Source organism: Erpetoichthys calabaricus, chromosome 1, assembly GCF_900747795.2.
Source record: "Erpetoichthys calabaricus chromosome 1, fErpCal1.3, whole genome shotgun sequence".
Classification (NCBI taxonomy): Eukaryota; Metazoa; Chordata; class Cladistia; order Polypteriformes; family Polypteridae; genus Erpetoichthys; species Erpetoichthys calabaricus.
This window is the reverse complement of record NC_041394.2, coordinates 15,300,015-15,319,445: the sequence shown is the minus strand read 5'-3', so window position 1 is coordinate 15,319,445 and position 19,431 is coordinate 15,300,015.

The window sequence follows — 19,431 nt, the reverse complement described above, 5'->3', positions numbered from 1 at the left end:
GAGAAACTTCTTTGCAAATTGAACTGCAGCGGTGGGGATGGGATAGCAGGCTGCGTGCTGCTTATCGACACATTTACAGGACAAAAGACGCTGAGGGAGAGGTGTGAACGGATTTAAGGTGGGCCGGATCTACAAGTTTTCTCGTAAGCTCTGGGAATTCTAGTGTTAATTTTTTCCATAGAGACGGCAAAATTTTGTTGATAAAGATCTTTATATTTACTTGTGATGTTTACCACTAGATATTTAAACTGATCTGCAATGATAAAAGGGAAGGTGTCCAATCTAATATTGTGTGCTTGAGAATTCACTGGAAAGAGCACACTTTTATTCAAATTAATTCTGAGACCAGAAATCTTTTGAAATTCTGTTAGTGCTGTTAGGACTGTAGGCACATTATTTTGTGGGTCTGATATATACAGTACCATATCATCTGCATATAGAGAAATTTTCTGTTCCAGTCCTTCTCTGATAATCCCCTTTATCTCATAAGCATTTCGACAGTGAACTGCCATTGGCTCAATGGTGATTGCAAAAAGTAGTGGTGGCAAGGGGCATCCTTGTCTGGTACCACGTTCTAGTCAGTGGCATAGCTGGGGAGGGCAAGAGGGGACATCTGTCTACGGGCGCAGCATTCAGGGGACGCCAAATTGATGTTATGAAATCTTAGAATGAAATGTTTTCCATTCTTAAATGCACTAAAAAGTAAATAAAAAACATACCCAACAAACAATAATGTATCCCCTCCACGACATTATTAAGCAGGTCGCGTGACTGACATGAGGCATTAGTGTATCATTGTCTAAGTTGTTGCAAACGCCATTTCTGTGTGCCAAGTGATTTGTGTTTATGTGTTTGATAGAAAATTGTTTGGGCTGTGGTGAAGTATTCTAGTAGATGGCTGCAAAAGTCTAGACGTTTCCCCATCATATTTTCATACGAATAAATTATAAGTAATGCAGTTTTTATAAATATATAATTATTTTGCTTTATAATTTGCTATATACTTTCTTTAAAATCATTTTTAAATGCGGAAAACAAATGTTTTCTTACAAAAACTAATGACGCATTTAGATTTTAAAGAACATGAGGCGGCGTTATCATTTTCTGAGACTTTTTATTTATTAAATTATACAAACACGTACAAACATTTGACTTTTTAATTATAATAAAATAACCAGGATCTCATGCATTCTTTCATAGTGGTATCTATTTTTTTTCAATGTTTCAGACAAAATAGTTTAATACATAGTTAATGTATTCTTTATTTAATAGTTAAATATTTTTTTTTAATTTTCTTTCCCTTCCCCATTGCATTTTGGCAAACAGGAGGGGGCGTGAAATCTTCAGTTGTCCTCGGGCGCTGAAAACTCTAGCTGCGCCTCTGGTTCTAGTTTAAAGTAGTCTGAATTAATGTTGTTAATACAAACTGAAGCTTCTGGATTGGTATACAGTAGTTTGATCCATGCATAAATGTTTGGGCCAAACCCAAATTTCTCCAATGTAGTGAAAAGGTGGTTCCATTCAATCATATCAAATGCTTTTTATGCATACCGGATAATACTATCTCTGGGATGTTTGACTTTGCGGGTGAATATATTACATTAAACAGGCGTCAAAGATTGGACGCTAAGTGTCGGCCTTTAATAAATCCAGTTTGATCTTGTGATATTACCGAAGGCAGCACTTTCTCCATTCTTCTAGCTAGGACTTTGGAGAGTATCTTAACATCATTATTCAGAAGTAAAATTGGTTTGTATGATGCACATTGTAATACGTCCTTATTTTGTTTAGGAAAGACGGTGATTAATGCTTGGCGAAAAGTTTGAGGTAGAATTTTATTGTCTCTAGGTTCTGTGAATGTTGCTCATAAAAGGGGAGCTAACTGAGCGGAGAACTTCTTATAAAATTCGGCCGGGTAACCATCAGGGCCTGCTGCTTTCCCACTCTGAAGTGACTTTATAGCATCTATAATTCTGATATTGTCAACGGTTTATCCAAATCCGCTGCACTAAGAGTATCTATTTGTGGTATCTGTAATGCATCCAGAAATGCATTAGATTGGCTCTTGCCTTCTTTAAAATCAGTAGAATATAAGGAATTATAGTAGTCTCTAAATGTGTGCATTATATTTTTATGGTCAATGATTTTGTCTCCGTTTGTGTTGGTGATTGCTGGGATTGCATTGCGAAATTCTTGCTTGTGGATTTGTTGAGCTAAGAGCTTATTAGCTTTCTCACCATGTTCATAGTAATGATGTCTTGATTTAAAAATGAGTTGTTCAGTTTCTTTAGTTGTCAAGAGGATGAGTTCTGAATGCAGAACCTGCCTTTTCCTATGAAGAGCCTCACTAAGACACCTGGCATGTTCTTGATCTATTCTAGTAATTTCGCTGGTTAGCTTTGCTATCTTCTTGGTTTCCAATTTATTTCTGTGGGAAAGATATGAGATAATCTGTCCTCTTAAGAAAGCCTTCAGGGTTTCCCAGAGTATTCCTGCAGAGACCTCTGAGGATGTATTTGTCTCTAGAAAAAAACATTTGTTTTGATATAAATTCTGTAGAGTTCTTGCCTGCTAATAAAAGTGGGTTAAGACTCCAACTGTGAGATGAATATGTGGGGCCTAATGATTTTAGCTCCAAGATCAGAGGGGCATGGTCGGAAATAACAATAGCGTCGTACTTGCAGGATTTAATCATAGGCAAGAAATGGTTATCTACAAAGAAATAATCAATTCTTGAGTAGCAGTGATGCACAGGTGAGTAGAAGGAATATGTTCTTGAGTTTGGGTTTAGAAATCTCCAGGGGTCTGACCGGCGTATGAAGATTAAAATTGAGATGTCTATTGCCAATACAGTCCAAATTGTATTAGCATAAAATATAATCTTCAACAGTCTTGAAATATTAAGATAGTAGACTCAGGGAATGGTGTTAAAAAGTGGCCCTGGATAAGCATAGTAAACGCCACTTTGTCCAGGCGTGAGGCGTCCTTCTTCTTTATGCTGCCTCCCTAGCACACCACTGCGTAGAAGAGGGCGCTTGCCACAACCGTCTGATAGAACATCTGCAGCATCTTATTGCAGATGTTGAAGGACGCCAGCCTTCTAAGGAAGTATAGCCGGCTCTCTCCTCTCTTGCACAGAGAATCAGTATTGGCAGTCCAGTCCAATTTATCATCCAGCTGCACTCCCAGGTATTTATACGTCTGTACCCTCTGCACACAGTCACCTCTGATGATCATGGGGTCCAGGATGGGCCTGGGCCTCCTAAAATCCACCACCAGCTTCTTGGTTTTGCTGGTGTTCAGGTGTAGGTGGTTTGAGTCGCACCATTTAACAAAGTCCTTGATGAGGTTCCTATACTCCTCCTCCTGCCCACTCCTGATGCAGCCCACGATAGCAGTGTTGTCAGCGAACTTTTGCACGTGGCAGGACTCCGAGTTGTATTGGAAGTCCGATGTATATAGGCTGAACAGGACCGGAGAAAGTACAGTCCCCTGTGGCGCTCCTGTATTGCTGACCACAATGTCAGACCTGCAGTTCCCGAGACGCACATACTGAGGTCTGTTTGTAAGATAGTCCACGATCCATGCCACCAGGTATGAATCTACTCACATCTCTGTCAGCTTGTCTCTAAGGAGCAGAGGTTGGATGGTGTTGAAGGCGCTAGAGAAGTCCAGAAACATAATTCTTAAAGCACCACTGCCTCTGTCTAAGTGGAAGAGGGATCAGTGTAGCATATAGATGATGGCATCCTCCGCTCCCACCTTCTCCTGATATGCGAACTGCAGAGAGTCGAGGGCGTGGCGTACCTATGGCCTCAGGTGGTGAAGCAGCAGCCGCTCCATGGTCTTCATCACATGTGACGTCAGAGCAACAGGCCGGAAGTCATTCAGCTCACTAGGACGTGATACCTTTGGGACTGGGGTGATACAAGATGTTTTCCAAAGCCTCGGGACTCTCCCCTGTTCCAGGCTCAGGTTGAAGATGCGCTGTAGAGGACTCCCCAGCTCCAGCGCACACACCTTCAGCAGTCGTGGCGATACTCCATCTGGACCCGCTGCTTTGCTGGCACGAAGTCTCCTCAGCTCTTTGCTCACCAGCGCTGCTGTAATTGTGGGTGGGGATGTCTCTCCTATGCTGGTATCAGCAGAAGGATGGTTGGAGGGTGTAGTACTCCAAGGTGAGAGTGGGTTAGGGTGGTCAAACCTGTTAAAGAAGTTGTTCATTTGGTTTGCTCTCTTCATGTCTCTCTCGATGGTGGCACCCCGCTTCGAGCTGCAGCCAGTGATGATCTTCATCCCATCCCACACTTCCTTCATGCTGTTATTCTGCAACTTCTGCTCCAGCTTTCTCCTGTACTGCTCCTTCGCCGCCCTGAGCTGGACTCTGAGTTCCTTCTGCACGCGCTTGAGCTCATGGTGATCAGAGCCTTTAAAAGCCCTTTTCTTTTGGTTCAAAAGGCCCTTGATGTCACTTGTAATCCATGGCTTGTGTTAGCATAGCAAAATACTGTTCTTACTGGAACTACAATGTCCATACAGAAGTTGATGTAGTCAGTAGTGCAGTCAACAACCTCCTCAATGTTCTCACTATGTGATCCCTGCAGGATATCCCAGTCCGTAGTTCCAAAGCAGTCCCTCAGAGCCTGCTGTGCCTCAGGGGACTTCCTGAATGAGCGTGTGGTTGCAGGTAGCTCCCTCACTCTTGGTTTGTAGTGAGGCTGAAGCAGAACCAGGTTATGATCTGCTTTCCCTAGCACAGGCAGCGGGGTGGCGCTGTATGCGTCTTTAACGTTTGCATATAGTAAGTCAATAGTCTTATTTCCCGTGGTGTTACAATTCACATACAGGGAGAAGGCAGGTAATGTTTTGTCCATCGTCACATGGTTAAAATCTCCAGCGATTAGCACAAGCACCTCAGGGTGCTGTGTTTATAACTTAGCAACAGCAGAATGGATGATGTCATTCGCTATCTCCACGTCCGCCCAAGGAGGGATGTAAACAATAACAACAATGACATGTCCAAACTCTCTGGGCAAGTAATAGGGACACAAACTTACGGCCAACAGGTTATTATCCTGCCGCAGCTTCTCGCTTGTCTTGAGCATACCATTTATTTCTTTGTTTATCTTTTGCCTGAGCTCAGTGATTATTACCTTCAGTTGGGACATATAATTTCTGCTTTCGTGCACCGTAGGTGAAGCGACGAGCCCTATTACAGCCGATGCTTCCAGCTCGTGAGGAGTAGATGAAAGCGCGGACTGCAAGGCCTTTTCCAGTTTCAACTGATTTTCTGGAATCAACAAGCTATCGTGACCTGCATCACTTGCACATTCACTCCCATTTTCACTCTGGAGACTGGAGACAATGCAGTGGACTGTGGTCCCGAGAAGTCTGGGCTTTCGCCTGTCTGTTCCAGGTCAGTCTCTGAAAGGCCGTACCTTGAACTTGGACTTGCCTGTCTAGGCTTGGATGTAGCTTTAGGTTTCTTTTCTGTTTCTTTCTGAACCCCTTTCTTACCGCTCATGTTTATATATGCTTGCATATACTGTAATAGAACCTCCTCGGGTTGGGTAAATACAGGATACCTCTGGATAATAGGAAATAATAGAAAAAATAACACCGCTGCTAACGGAGCTCCGCTTCAGACGGCCATCTCCCGCAATAGACGAGACCAAATTACTTCTTTTAGTTTGATGTACCTCCTTATCAAATGCTTTCTGAGAGTCAAGATAAATATCATATGTCCCATTTTCTCATAGATTTCCAGCATGTTAGTAAAACATGACCTCCCTCTTCTGAACCCATGCTGACTGTTCAGAAATACTACTGTTCTTGCCATGTTCTGCTCAATCACCCCCCTAATTCTTTCCATTAATTTATCTAGATTATCTGCAAATATCCTCCAGGGCTAGAAACTGCATCCCAATAGTCCTCTGCTATGATATGATGCTATTTATTTTGACTTTTAAAAAGCATTTGATAAAGTGCCACATGAGAGGTTGGGAATCAAACTAAAAGAAGTGTGAGTTCAGAATTGGTAGAAACAGAAAGCAGAGGATTATGGTGTAGAGGAACCCTATCAGAATTGATTGATGTTGAGAGTGGTGTCCAGTAGGGGTCAGTGCTGGGGCCGCTGCTATTTTTAATATATATAAATGATTTGGATAGGAATATAAATAACAAGCTGGTTAAGTTTGCATAAGATACCAAGATAGGCGGATTGGCAGATAATCTCGATTTCATTGAGTCATTACAGAGAGACTTGGATGGCATACAGGCATGGACAGATTTGTGGCAGATGAAATTTAATGTAAGCAAACTTAACCTCTTGACAACAGAAGAAACAGAACAACCCACTTTAAACTCATGACATCACTACTGTGAACACGGAGAGAAGGCTAATTAGATCTTAGCTCAACAAATCCACAAGCAGGGAGCTTGCATGCAATCCCAGCAATTACCAACATAGACGGAGACAAAATCATTGCCCATAAAAATATAATGCACATATTTAGAGACAACTATAAGTCCTTATATTCTACTTAGTTTAAAGAAGACAAGACACAACCTAATGTGTTTGTGGATGCATTACAGATACCTTAACTATATACTCTCAGTGCATAGGAATTGAATAAATCTCTGGCACTCTCAGAATTACTAGATGCTATAAACTCACTTCAGAGTGGGAAAGTAGCAGGCCCTGATGGTCACCCTGCAGAATTTTATAAAAAAAAAAGTTAGATCCCCTTTTATTAGCAACATTCACAGAAGCCAGAGGCAATAAAATTCTACCTCAAACTTTTTGCCAATCATTAATTACTGTCTTTCCTCAGAAAAATAAGGACTTATTACAATGTGCATCAAACAGACCAATTTCACTTCTGAATAATGATGTTAAGATACTCTACAAAGTTCTAGCTAGAAGGACTGAGAAAATGCTGCTTTCAGCAATATCACAAGACCTAACTGGATTTATAAAAGACAGACACTTAGCTTCCAGTCTTCGACGCTTATTTAATGTAATATATTCTCCCACAAAGTCAAACGCCCTGGAGATATTAGTATTGTTGGATGCAAAAAAAAGCATTGGATATGGTTGAATGGGACTACCTCTTTACTACATTGGAGAAATTTGGGTTTGGTGTGAACATATGTGCATGGATCAAACTACTGTATACCAGTCCAGAAACTTCAAACTAGAATCTGGCACTAGACAAGGATGCCCCTTGTCACCACTTCTATTTGCAATCGCCACTGAGCCACTGGCAGTTCATTTTCTAAATGCTTATGAGATAAAGGGGATTATCAGAGAAGAACCTGAACAGAAAATATCACTATATGCAGATGATATGGTACTGTATACATCAGATAAACAAAATATGGTGCCTGCAGTCCTAACAGCATTAGCAGATTTTAAAAGATTTCTGGACTCAAAATTGATAGGAATAAAAGTGTGCTCTTTTCTGTGAACTCTCTAGCACACAATATTAGATTGGACATCTTCCCTTTTATCATCACAGATCAGTTTAAATACCTTGCGGTAAACATCACAAGTAAATGTAAAGCTCTTTATCAACAAAGTTATATTGCTTAAGAGAATGTCCAGTTCCATTGCCTCAAAACACCACTCACATCCACAGTTATTCCCAGATTCAAATGAAAACTAACAGCGTCAGATCCCTAGGGCGGTGTATGTATGGTGATCGTGACTGAGAGAATAAAAATGAAAAAAAAAGGTACGTTTTACAAGTACAGTACTATAAATGTACACGGTCTGTTACAGACGCAAACCAAATGTATGTGTGTACTGTATAATATTAACAATAAGAGCACCTCCTACTACTGAAAACAGCAAATACAGGAGACAGTCAGGATCGAACCGGGGACTCTTGATTACATGTCAGCAAATGTTACCACTACGCCATGGAAGCTGTTGTATTGTCCTTGACCTTTTTGTGAAAGTGTTTATTTGATATTTGGACTTCAGGCTTCACACATTCTATAGTTTAGAATGCCTACATTTTGTAACATTTATTACTAAAATATGAAAAAGTTTCTGCTTTAACAATGTGTTTACACAGATTACTGTAGAAACGGAACACACATGAAATGCATGTGTTCCAAATAATGATCTATTATTTCCACTCTAAAACTCCAGCAGTTCACTCACTCCAGGATAATCAAACAAGGCATGAGCTGATAGAATTTTGTGAACTTTCTGCGACGGTGGGGGATGGAATAGCCGGCTGCTTGCTGCTTGTCTTAATCAGCACATTTACAGGACAAAAGGCGCTGATGTATAGGTATGAACGGATTTAAGATGGACCGGAGTTACGTGTTTTCTCGTAGGCTCTGGTAATTCTAGTGTTAAATGCGTTTCATACAGCCTGGGCATCACAATCCCTCCTAATCCATTAACAGCTGTGTTTGGTGGACACCCATACAGTGGAACCTCGGTTTGCGAGTAACTTGGTTTACGAGTGTTTTGCAAGACGAGCAAAAATTTTTAATAAATTTTGACTTGATAAACGAGCGAGGTCTTGCAGTACAAGCAGTATGTATACTCTTTGTCTGCTGAGTGTCATGTGATCACAACTGAGCTGATGGTTCTTCTCTCTCTCGCTGTGGGATTGTGGGCAATCGTCTCCTATTTTCCATCTGAGTTGGCGTGCTTCACTCATAGTAAACATCCGTGCGAGCGTATACTGTTTACTGCAGCATTAGCATTGTGACTGTGTGTGTGCTCACGCGCGCCCGTGTGTGCTGTAACACGCAAGTCCCCGTCTTGCACACTAAAACACAAAGCTGAGTCTCAGTACTTTAGCAACACCAGCTTTATTCAGCTTCAAACAGTCACAGCAGTCAGGCAGGGCCCTGTGCATTTATAATGTTCCTTGTTCCTTGTATCACCCATTGACGGCAGGCGCTTATAGCACGTCCGTGATCTTTTCGGATTCACTTTTGCGGCGAACTGCTACAGCGCTGGGAGACTGCGATTGCTTTGGGACGCTCTTCCGCATGTCGTTCCGTTGGGTGCAATCCCACAAGAGTTTAGAAACTCACTCACGCCAGCCATGATTCTTTTCAAAGGTAAAGTGCAGGTTAATTTGTTTTATGTATTTTTACTTTATATTTTGTATTAATCGTTTTTATATGAATAGTTTTGGGTTGTGGAACAAATCATCTGAGTTTCCATTATTTCTTATGGGGAAATTCACTTTGATATACGAGTGCGTTGGACTACGAGCACGTTTCTGGAACGAATTATGCTCGCAGACCGAGGTTCCACTGTATGGGCTTAAAGTGGAGAAGGACAAACAAACTGTAATTGCCTTTACTTCACTATTAGTACGTAGACTTGTCTTGCTCAACTGGAAGAATCCTAACTCTCCTTTATTAAGTCAGAGGGTAACTTATGTTATGTACTGTTTGAAATTGGAAAAAATCAAATTCTCACTTAGAGGATCTGTGCAAAACTTTTTCAAAACCTCGCAGGATCTGATCAATAACATTTTAGAATAATCATTTAAATTAAGGAAGCAGGTTCTCTCTCCTCTTTTACTCCATTTATCGTTATCCATGTATTAATTTATCTATCTAATATAATCTATCTAATATATTCATGTATCTATTTACTTATTTTTATTAGCTTAAAGTTTTACTCTGCTGCCTTTTTTTAAAACCTGGCAAGATCTAATCATTAACATTTTAGATTAAGCACTTAAATTGGGGAAAAGGATTTTCTCCCCCTTTTTTTTCTACTCTTAAAGTTTTACACTGGCTTTTGGCCTTTTCAATTTCTCATAGGTTGGGGTTCATTTGTATTTAGTTTTGTCAAGTTTGACTTGCTTGTATGGAATGTGACTTGTGTTTAATAAATTCAATAAAATGTTAAAAAAAGGTATAGTGGCACACCTATTTAACTTATTTAAAATTCATAGATTCCTTAAATGATGTGCCAAAAAAACAACTTACAATTTGAAAATTTCTCCGATTATAACCATTATCCTACATACTTTAATCAACTTTTATATGATGTATCATTTTCGTTCCATAGTTAAGCTGGTTAGACATTTCACTTTAACGAATCTATGAATTTTAATTGAATTAAAATAATTATTTTATGGGAGCCCCACAATCTTATTTTTAGTTACATATGATCAACAAAATCTTAATACATGTGAATTTCCCATTGGGATTAATAAAGTATCTATCTATCTATCTATCTATCTATCTATCTATCTATCTATCTATCTATCTATCTATCTATCTATCTATCTATCTATCTACAAAAAAAATACTTTTTAGTGAATTTTTTAATAACATCATGTCACTTAAAAACCTTTTTATATATATAATTTATATATACTCTCACCACACATTAGCTGTTAGATGGTGAAGTGGTGACAGATAGCTTGCTAATTAGAGACAGGGGATAATGAGGGGCCAGCCTGACTAGGCCGTGGTGGGCAATGAATCCCAGACATCAGGCTATACCCTGCTCTTTACAAAGTATGCCCAGTGATCTTTTATGACCACAGAGAGTCAGGACCTTGTATTTATGTCTTATCCAAAGGACAGTGACATTTTTACAGCACAGTGTCCCCATCACTAGACTGTGATCTACATTCAGACCACAGGGTACGTACCCCCTGCTGGCCTTACAAAGACCTCTTGCAGCAGCAACCCAAGCTTTTCCTAGTTGGTCTCCCCATCCAAGTACTAGCCAGGACCGGACATGCTTAGATTCAGGTGGATGACCTCTTCTGAAGCACATGTGGAATTGATGCTAAAATATAAGTACTGTCAAAAATCGAGATGAGAGTGACTAGCATGAATTCACAAGTTTAGAGTATGAGTTATGAACAATGATTGAAGGAGCTGAGCCTTTTCTGTTTAAGGAATCGGTGATTAAGTGGTGATATGATTGAAATGTTAAAAATTGTAAACTGAATTATTAGAGTGGACAATTCAGTTTGTGAATTTCCCCTTGGGATTAATAAAGTATCTATCTATCTATCTATCTATCTATCTATCTATCTATCTATCTATCTATCTATCTATCTATCTATCTATCTATCTATCTATCTATCTATCTATCTATCTATCTATCTATCTATCTATCTATCTATCTATCTATCTATCTATCTATCTATCTATCTATCTAAGACTGTTACTTTAAAATGAGCCCAACAAGGACATAGGAACACAGTTGGAAATTTGTTAAGAGGTACATTTTGTACAGATGACGGGACGATTTTCTTCACAGAGGGAAATTTGGACACATGGAATGAGTAACCAAGTGTGGTAAACAGTTAAGACTTTAGGGAGCTTCAAAACTCGACTTGATGTTATTTTGGATGAATTAGTTGGATGGGACGGAAAGCTTTTTTGGTCTTAGCGGCCTGTTCTCATGAAAAGCTTTTCTAATGTTCTCCTTCTATTAAAAACATGTTTACATAAGAAACATATAGAGAAGTCAGAATGACCTGTGTATAATTAATGCACAGATGCCTGTTCGAAATATACCAAATATGCCATCTTTACAATCATACAAGCCGGAAAAGAGAAGAAAAGTACCAAACACAAGTCTCAGAGAGAGATGAAGGAAAAAATAAAAGTCCAAGCTGACAAAAGAAGTCATATATAGAATAGTAAATGGAGAATCATCCTACCTTTTCAAGCTTTACAAAGCTTCACCAGATCTGTGGGGTCCTCTTCTTTCTAGTGATATGCCTCAACTGTGTAAATCTTGGATTCATCACCCTTTATTAACATTTTCAGGAAACAGCTTTGAGATGAGCGAATTGGCAACTGTACTCCAAACAGCCTTCAGATGATTCACTCCTGGCACATCATTGACATCTTCCTGCAGTGCATCATAAGTTTAGTCCATACAAGTAATTATCTTGGAATAATAATCAGGTATTGAGCAATGCAAAAACTGGACACATGAGCTCCCCGTCAGATGATGACATGTCAAGATGCTCCGTCCATATCTCACAAAATGCTACAAGCAACAAGAAGGCATCTCCCTTTCATCACATTTCTCCTTTTTAAAAGCCTCAGTTGGAAATAAGGTAATAAAAAGACACACAAAGGTAGAGCTTGGCTTACTCCCATTTCAGATTATTATTACTGGAACAGTTTTGGTGAGAGCAGGTTATTTACTATTCTCATCCCTCTGGCTCAGAGCATCAACAGAAGAGAAAAAATGAATTAAACAAATAAGAGACGTAAAACAATTGTTTAGCTACGTCTACGCGGTGCCTAACAAACTAAAAAGAAGTAAAGTGGAGAAAGTGCAGAGAGTTAGCATTGTTAGTGTCAGACAGATTTCTGAAACCAAATTCTAATGCAGAATCTGTGGCAATACACCATAACATTTTTTATATTTATGACTTTGATTTCCCATAATGTGTGAATTTCCTCAAAACTGTTTATTATCTGGGAGGATTTTATGGAAAAACAGCTTACGTTTCTGCTTTTTCCAGTTTTTGGGTGGGATTTTTTTTTTGGTTTGGCTTGCAATTGTCTGCAGATTCCTTTAACTCAGCAAATTACATAGAAATATACTGTGGAATGTGGCCCGGACACAGACAGGCGGACACTGTAGGTACAAAACCCAACATACGTTTATTCACAATCACTAATAACAGGGCACACATAACCCCAAAACTTCCCCAAAGTCCAGGCCTCACAATGCTTCCCTCTTCTCTTCAGGCCGCCTCCACTCCTCTCCTCCAAGACTTCGTCTACTCCGCTCCCGACTCCAGTCATCGAATGGAGGGAGGCGGCCCCTTTTATAATCACCTGGTTGTGCCCCAGGTGCCTCCCAATTAGCTTCTGCCGGCACTCCTCAGTGTGGCGGAATTACCGGCAGCACACCCAGAAGCACTCTGGGTGTCCCTGGTCTTCTTCTCTCCAGCGCTTCCAGGTGTGACAGAAGTGCTGAGGGCCAGGGCTCCATAGGCTTTGGGGCGCCCCCTGGTGGTGACCACAGGCCCCTATAGGGTTGAGCTTCTAAGCTCTGTTCCCGTGTTCCCCAAAGCCACCAGGGCGGTCGCCCCCTCGTGGTCTGAAGGAGGCGTAAGCCCTCCTCCGGTCCTCCTGGGCGTCCCGGCTGGATACCACCCCCAGCCACTCGCCACAATAGATAGATAGATAGATAGATAGATAGATAGATAGATAGATAGATAGATAGATAGATAGATAGATAGATAGATAGATAGATAGATAGTGTGAAATGAACAACATCGACACACACAAAAGGGTTTTGAAATACCACTCATGTGTACTGTTTTGAGTCCTGAACTGAACTGATCATGTTAGGAGAAGATAACGGCTTTATTAGCTGAAAAGTGGAAGTGATGCAATTTGGCCGGAACCGGGAGTGACGTCAGTCAGGGCACCAGAACCGGAAGTGACGTCAGTCTGGCCGCTGGAACCGGAAGTGATATTGAATTAGGCAGGTTTTCCCGTATTTGGCCTGCAGAGATAACACCCTGCCACCTCTTGGCCTGGAGGGTAATTACCTCCACTTGGTCCAGTCTCAGCTCCCTCCACGTCACACATGTGTGACAATAGATAGAGGGAAATTGGGCTTTTTACAGAAACTCTTTGTGTGTGTGTATATATGTATATATATAGTGTGCAACACTGCCAAGGCTTTTTCTGTCTGGGAGGCCGTCGTAAAGGAAGGACCAGTGGAGCAGAAGTGCACAGGACACTGCCTCTCCCTTGAGTGCAAGATGGCAGCCCCCCTCAGTTGTAGGGGGGCTTCAGATTCCCACATTGCTCCATGGGAGTTGGAGTTTGGCATAGCCCTGTTGGGTTCCATGGGGGTTGCCAGGGTGAGCTACAGAACCCTACTTTGGGCTTCCACCACACTTGGGAGTACTTTCAAATAATACTGATGGCCGCCTGATTATTATTATTATTAACATCCGCCTTCTGTCAACAGCTGCTGTTCATTGGATGACGTTATGCTGGTGACTTGTTAAGGAGGAAAAGGGTTAAAGAAGACTTGACCGGCCAGCCTAACGGCAGGAATATTTATTTAAAAAACAAATACTTAGTAAGCATTTTAGATGAATTTTGGAATTGCTGCAACCTCTAAAGCCCAGTAATGCATACTGTAAGTCAGGTTGTGTAGAAATATAAAAGATTTTTTGTAAATTATTATTTTATTTCAGTTAGTCTTTTAGCTGCATGAATTTTTTTTTTTTAGTTTTTATTTTTTGTTTTGGTCTGGTTAAATATTTTATTACACTGTTCAAAAATGATATTTAATTAATAGTTTTCACTGATGTTTTGGTTTTTGTTAATGATGATAACCTTGGTTGAGAACATACTATTAGGATGAAAGTAGATATTTGGACAAAAACATGTAGGCTGCAAACCGTAATTAGTGACACTGGCCTACATGTAATTTGGGGATGTGAATATGTAGCCTTCACTCTAACCTGGAACAAAAAAATGTTTAGGTAAAAATACTGACTAAAAATTATACATAGTTTGCACTTCATTAGCTCTGTTTATATCAACTTTAATAAAAGAGTAAATGTCTGTGTTTCTATCCAGTAGCTGTGGCTCCGTTCTTCCAAATGATGCTGTATCACAAAAATTCTTAGTATTAAATGCTTTTCATTTGTCATTCCAACTGATCGCACATCACAAACATTAACACTGCTTTCATGAATCCCATACCAAATGGCATATAAAAGAGACATGCGAATTGCATTTGTCATTCCAACTGATGGCGCACAACACACATTTATAGTAGTAACAAGCCTTGCCTTTGTCATTTCAAAAGATGGTGTATAACAAATATTTTTGGTAATAAAATGCATTGCATTGGTCATTCCAATAGATGGTGGATCACAAATATTTCTAGTAATTAAATGCATTGCAATGGGCAGGGTTGGCATCAGGGAAGGTATACATCCATAAAATGCATATGATATTATTCATCTTGACTTTCAGAAAGCATTTGATAAGGTGCCATATGAGAGGTTGGGCATCAAACTAAAAGAAGTGGGAGTTCAGGGTGATGTTTTTAGGTGAGTTCAGAATTGGCTCAGACACCAGAAGCAGAGTGTGATGGTGAGAGGAACCTCATCAAAATTGACCAATGTTAAGAGTGGTGACCTGCAGGGGTCAGTGCTGGGGCTGCTGCTATTTTTAATATTATAAATGATTTAGATAGGAATATAAATAACAAGCTGGTTAAGTTTGTAGATGATACCAAGACAGGTGGATTAGCAGATAATTTGGAATCCATTAAATCATTACAGAAGGACTTGGACAGCATACAGGCTTGGGCAGATTTGTGGCGGATGAAATTTAATGTCAGTAAATGTAAAGAATTACATATAGGAAGTAAAAAATGTGAGGTTTGAATACACAATGGGTGGTCGGAAAATCGAGAGTCCACCTTATGAGAAGGATTTAGGAGTCATAGTGGACTCTAAGCTATCGACTTCCCGTCAGTGTTCAGAAGCCATTCAGAAGGCTAACAGAATGTCAGGTTATATAGCACGAAATGTGGAGTACAAGTCACAGGAGGTTCTGCTCAACCTTTATAATGCACTGGTGAGGCCTCATCTAGAATACTGGGTGCAGTTTCGGTCTCCAGGCTACAAAAAGAACATAGCAGAGCTAGAAAAGGTCCAGAGAAGAGCAACTGGGCTGATTCCAGGGCTACAGGGGATGAATTATGAGGAAAGATTAAAAGAGCTGAGTCTTTACAGCAGGGGTCGGGAACCTATGGCTCACGAGCCAGATGTGGCTCTTCTTGATATTTCAATCCATTCATTTCCTACCGCTCATGTTCGTGGTTGCGGGTGGCTGGAGCCAATCACAGCTGTCCTCCGGGACAACACCAAATTTTTATTGGATAATGCGTAACGTACATGGGTCGTTGTGAGGTCAGGAAGTAAACTTCCCTCCTTTCAATCAAGTAGTCAGCTAGCTAATTGCAGAAACCCTTTTATCGAAGAAGATGGCTAAAAGAAAAAAAGATGAGGAGTATCGTACTTTTCAGCAGGAATGGACAGAGAAATTCGCCTTTGTGGAGAGAGCAGGTTCTGCAGTGTGTCTAATATGCAATGATAAAATTGCATTGATGAAACAGTCAAATATAAAGCGGCACTTCGACACACGCCATACTACATTTGCATCGAAATATCCTGCGGGGGACAGCAGGAAGAAAGCATGTCAAGAGCTACTGTGCAGAGTGCAAGCTAGTCAGCAGCAACTCCGTGTTTGGACCCAACAAGGTGACTGGAATTCAGCTAGCTTTGCTGGTGCTTTAGCAATTGTGAGAAACGGAAAGCCATTCACAGATGGGGAGTATGCCAAAACATTCATGCTTGATGTTGCCAATGAACTTTTTGACGACTTTTCGGATAAAGACAAGATAATCAAACGAATAAAAGACATGCCTCTGTCGACGTTCACGATCGTACCATCATGATGGCAAATCAAATTGAGGCAACACAAGTGAAGGACATAAATGCAGCACCATTCTTTTCTCTCGCTTTGGATGAGTCAACAGACGCAAGCCATTTATCCCAGTTCAGCGTGATTGCAAGGTATGCTGTCGGTGACACACTACGTGAGGAAAGTCTTGCTGTTTTGCCTATGAAAGGAACAACAAGAGGGGAGGATTTATTCAAGTCTGTCACTGAGCTCGCTAAAGAAAACAATCTACCGATGGATAAACTTATTTCGGTGTGTACTGATGGTGCCCCTTGCATGGTGGGGAAAAACAGAGGATTCGTAGCGCTTCTTCGTGAACATGAAAAGAGACCCATCCTAAGTTTTCATTGCGTCCTACATCAGGAGGCGCTTTGTGTTCAGATGTGTGGCGAGCAGCTTGGTGAGGTGATGTCGCTGGTCATTCGGGTGGTCAACTTTATTGTTGCCCGAGCTTTAACTCTTTTAGGGCTAATTTTTTTTGTTTCTTTTCTCCCTGGGCTGAATATTTTTCCAAAAACTAACTTTTTTTAAAAAAAGAACACAAAGCGATTGAAATCAACAAAAAATATTTCCTTTTGACAAATGTTACTGTCTTGCATGTTGTATGAGCCTGCATACTCTATGATTTCACATACATATCAAATACATTTTACACAGCAATTCTGGGCATGTATAAAAATTGTCCAAATGTACACAACATGACCCAAATGTTCATAGCCCTGAAGCAGCTCCAGCTCAACCTGACTTGTCAAGGGACAGTTCTCTCTTTGAAAGAAATATTTTCCTGTATATGTAATTACTTTCAGGCAGAAACCAGTGTTTGCTTCTGGCAGTACAAAATCCTTTATGCCATACTTTGTGGGTTTGTCTGGCATATATTTGCAGAAAAAAGGTGTCCCTTTTATTTTATCATAGATTCATGCACAGACAAATCACAGCCAGGCTGATAAAATTGTTTCTATGTTGGTTCCACAATGTCAAGCAGGGGCTGAACTTTATGCATGGTGTTATAACCTGGCTCACCCCATGGGATTTGCTTCTGTTTATTACAGAAGAGAATAAAACTTTGCAGGAGCACGTACCTATCATCACACTGCATAACCTGTCCAAAGCCACCAGGGGACAAAGCATGTTTGGACCAATGCTCCCTGAAGTTATATCACCAGTTCTGTCCCATCTCTATTTGTAATGCCACAGCGCGCTTCATCTCGTCTTTTGTTGTGGGTTTCCACTTTGAAAAACGAGAATGCGATGCAAGCGCAGCCCGCGATTCAAAAAATGTCTCTGCCTAACTGTTTGTCTCGTCTGACAGTATCAGCTGATCAGCTGATGCCGGCTTCTCACTCTCTTGTTCGATCTCCTGATCACTGTCAATAAAATCCGATTCTGAAAAATCAGTCCGACTCCGCGATAATGCGCAAAACATTGTCTACCGAGCGTTTTCTTTTCTGCACTCGCTTCGCTCCCTTGTGACATGTCGATGCCATCTTGCCATTGTTTACATTTCGCAACTCACGCACACGCAAGGGTTAGTTGCTGAGTCAACGAGTCTAACATTCCTCCAAGCAGAGAGGGAATGCCTGCGACGTGACAGTGAGTTTTGTCGCCATTAACAGCTGATTGTCGCCCTCTATCCCTGGATGTCGACTTTTGTCGACATTCGCTCTCAACCCCTCCTGTCGACAAAAGTCGACATCCGCCCTAAAAGTGTTAAATGATCGCCAGTTTAAAACACTGCCAGATGAAGTTAGGAATAATTATCCTGGTCTGCTTCTGCACAGCAATGTGCGTTGGTTGTCAAGAGGGAAGGTGCTCAGCCATTTCGCGACGTGTCTGAGCGAAATCCGGACTTTTCTTGAAATGAAAAACGTCGAGCATCCTGAGTTAGCTAACACTGAGTGGCTCCTGAAGTTCTACTATCTCATGGACATGACTGAACATCTGAACCAGCTCAATGTGAAAATGCAAGGCGTTGGAAATACAGTCTTATCCCTTCAACAGGCAGTGTTTGCATTTGAAAACAAGCTAGAACTCTTCATTGCCGACATTGAAACAGGTCGTTTACTACACTTTGAAAAACTGGGAGAGTTTAAAGATGCATGCACAGCAAGTGACCCTGCTCAACATCTTGATCTTCAGTAGCTAGCGGGCTTCACATCTAATCTCCTGCAGTCATTCAAAGCGCGCTTTGGAGAATTTCGTGAGCGCACTCGTCTTTTTAAGTTCATCACCCATCCACACGAGTGTGCAGTGGACAGTTCAAGTCACTGAATGAAGATTTGGAAAGACTTGAACGACAGCAAGCAGAGTTGGCGAGCAAACACAAGTGGGGAGAAATGAAAAAACTTCAACCCGGGGACCATCTGATTGTGAAAACTTGGAACGCGCTTCCCTTCACATATAACACACTGCAGCGTGTAAGTATTGCTGTACTGACAATGTTTGGCTCTACGTATGCATGTGAGCAGTCTTTCTCACATCTAAAGAACATTAAGACCAACCTACGATCACGTTTAACGGATGGAAGTCTCAACGCCTGCATGAAGCTTAACCTCACCATGTATCAACCAGACTTCAAAGCCATCAGCAAAACCATGCAGCACCAGAAGTCGCATAATGGTAAGAAGTACTTTATTCATCATTGGTACGCAACAGCATCACAACGTTATTAAAAAGAATTCAGAGACTTATTGTACTTTAAAAGTGTTGGTCTTACATAAAATGCACACATTTACTTGTATTTAGTTTTAAACATATTATATGGCTCTCACGGAATTACATTTTAAAATATGTGGCGTTCATGGCTCTCTCAGCCAAAAAGGTTCCCGACCCGTGCTTTACAGTTTAAGTAAAAGAAGATTAAGAGGAGATCTGACTGAAGTGTTTAAAATTATGATGGGAATTAATCCAGTGGATTGAGACGGTGACTTTAAAATGAGTTCATAAAGA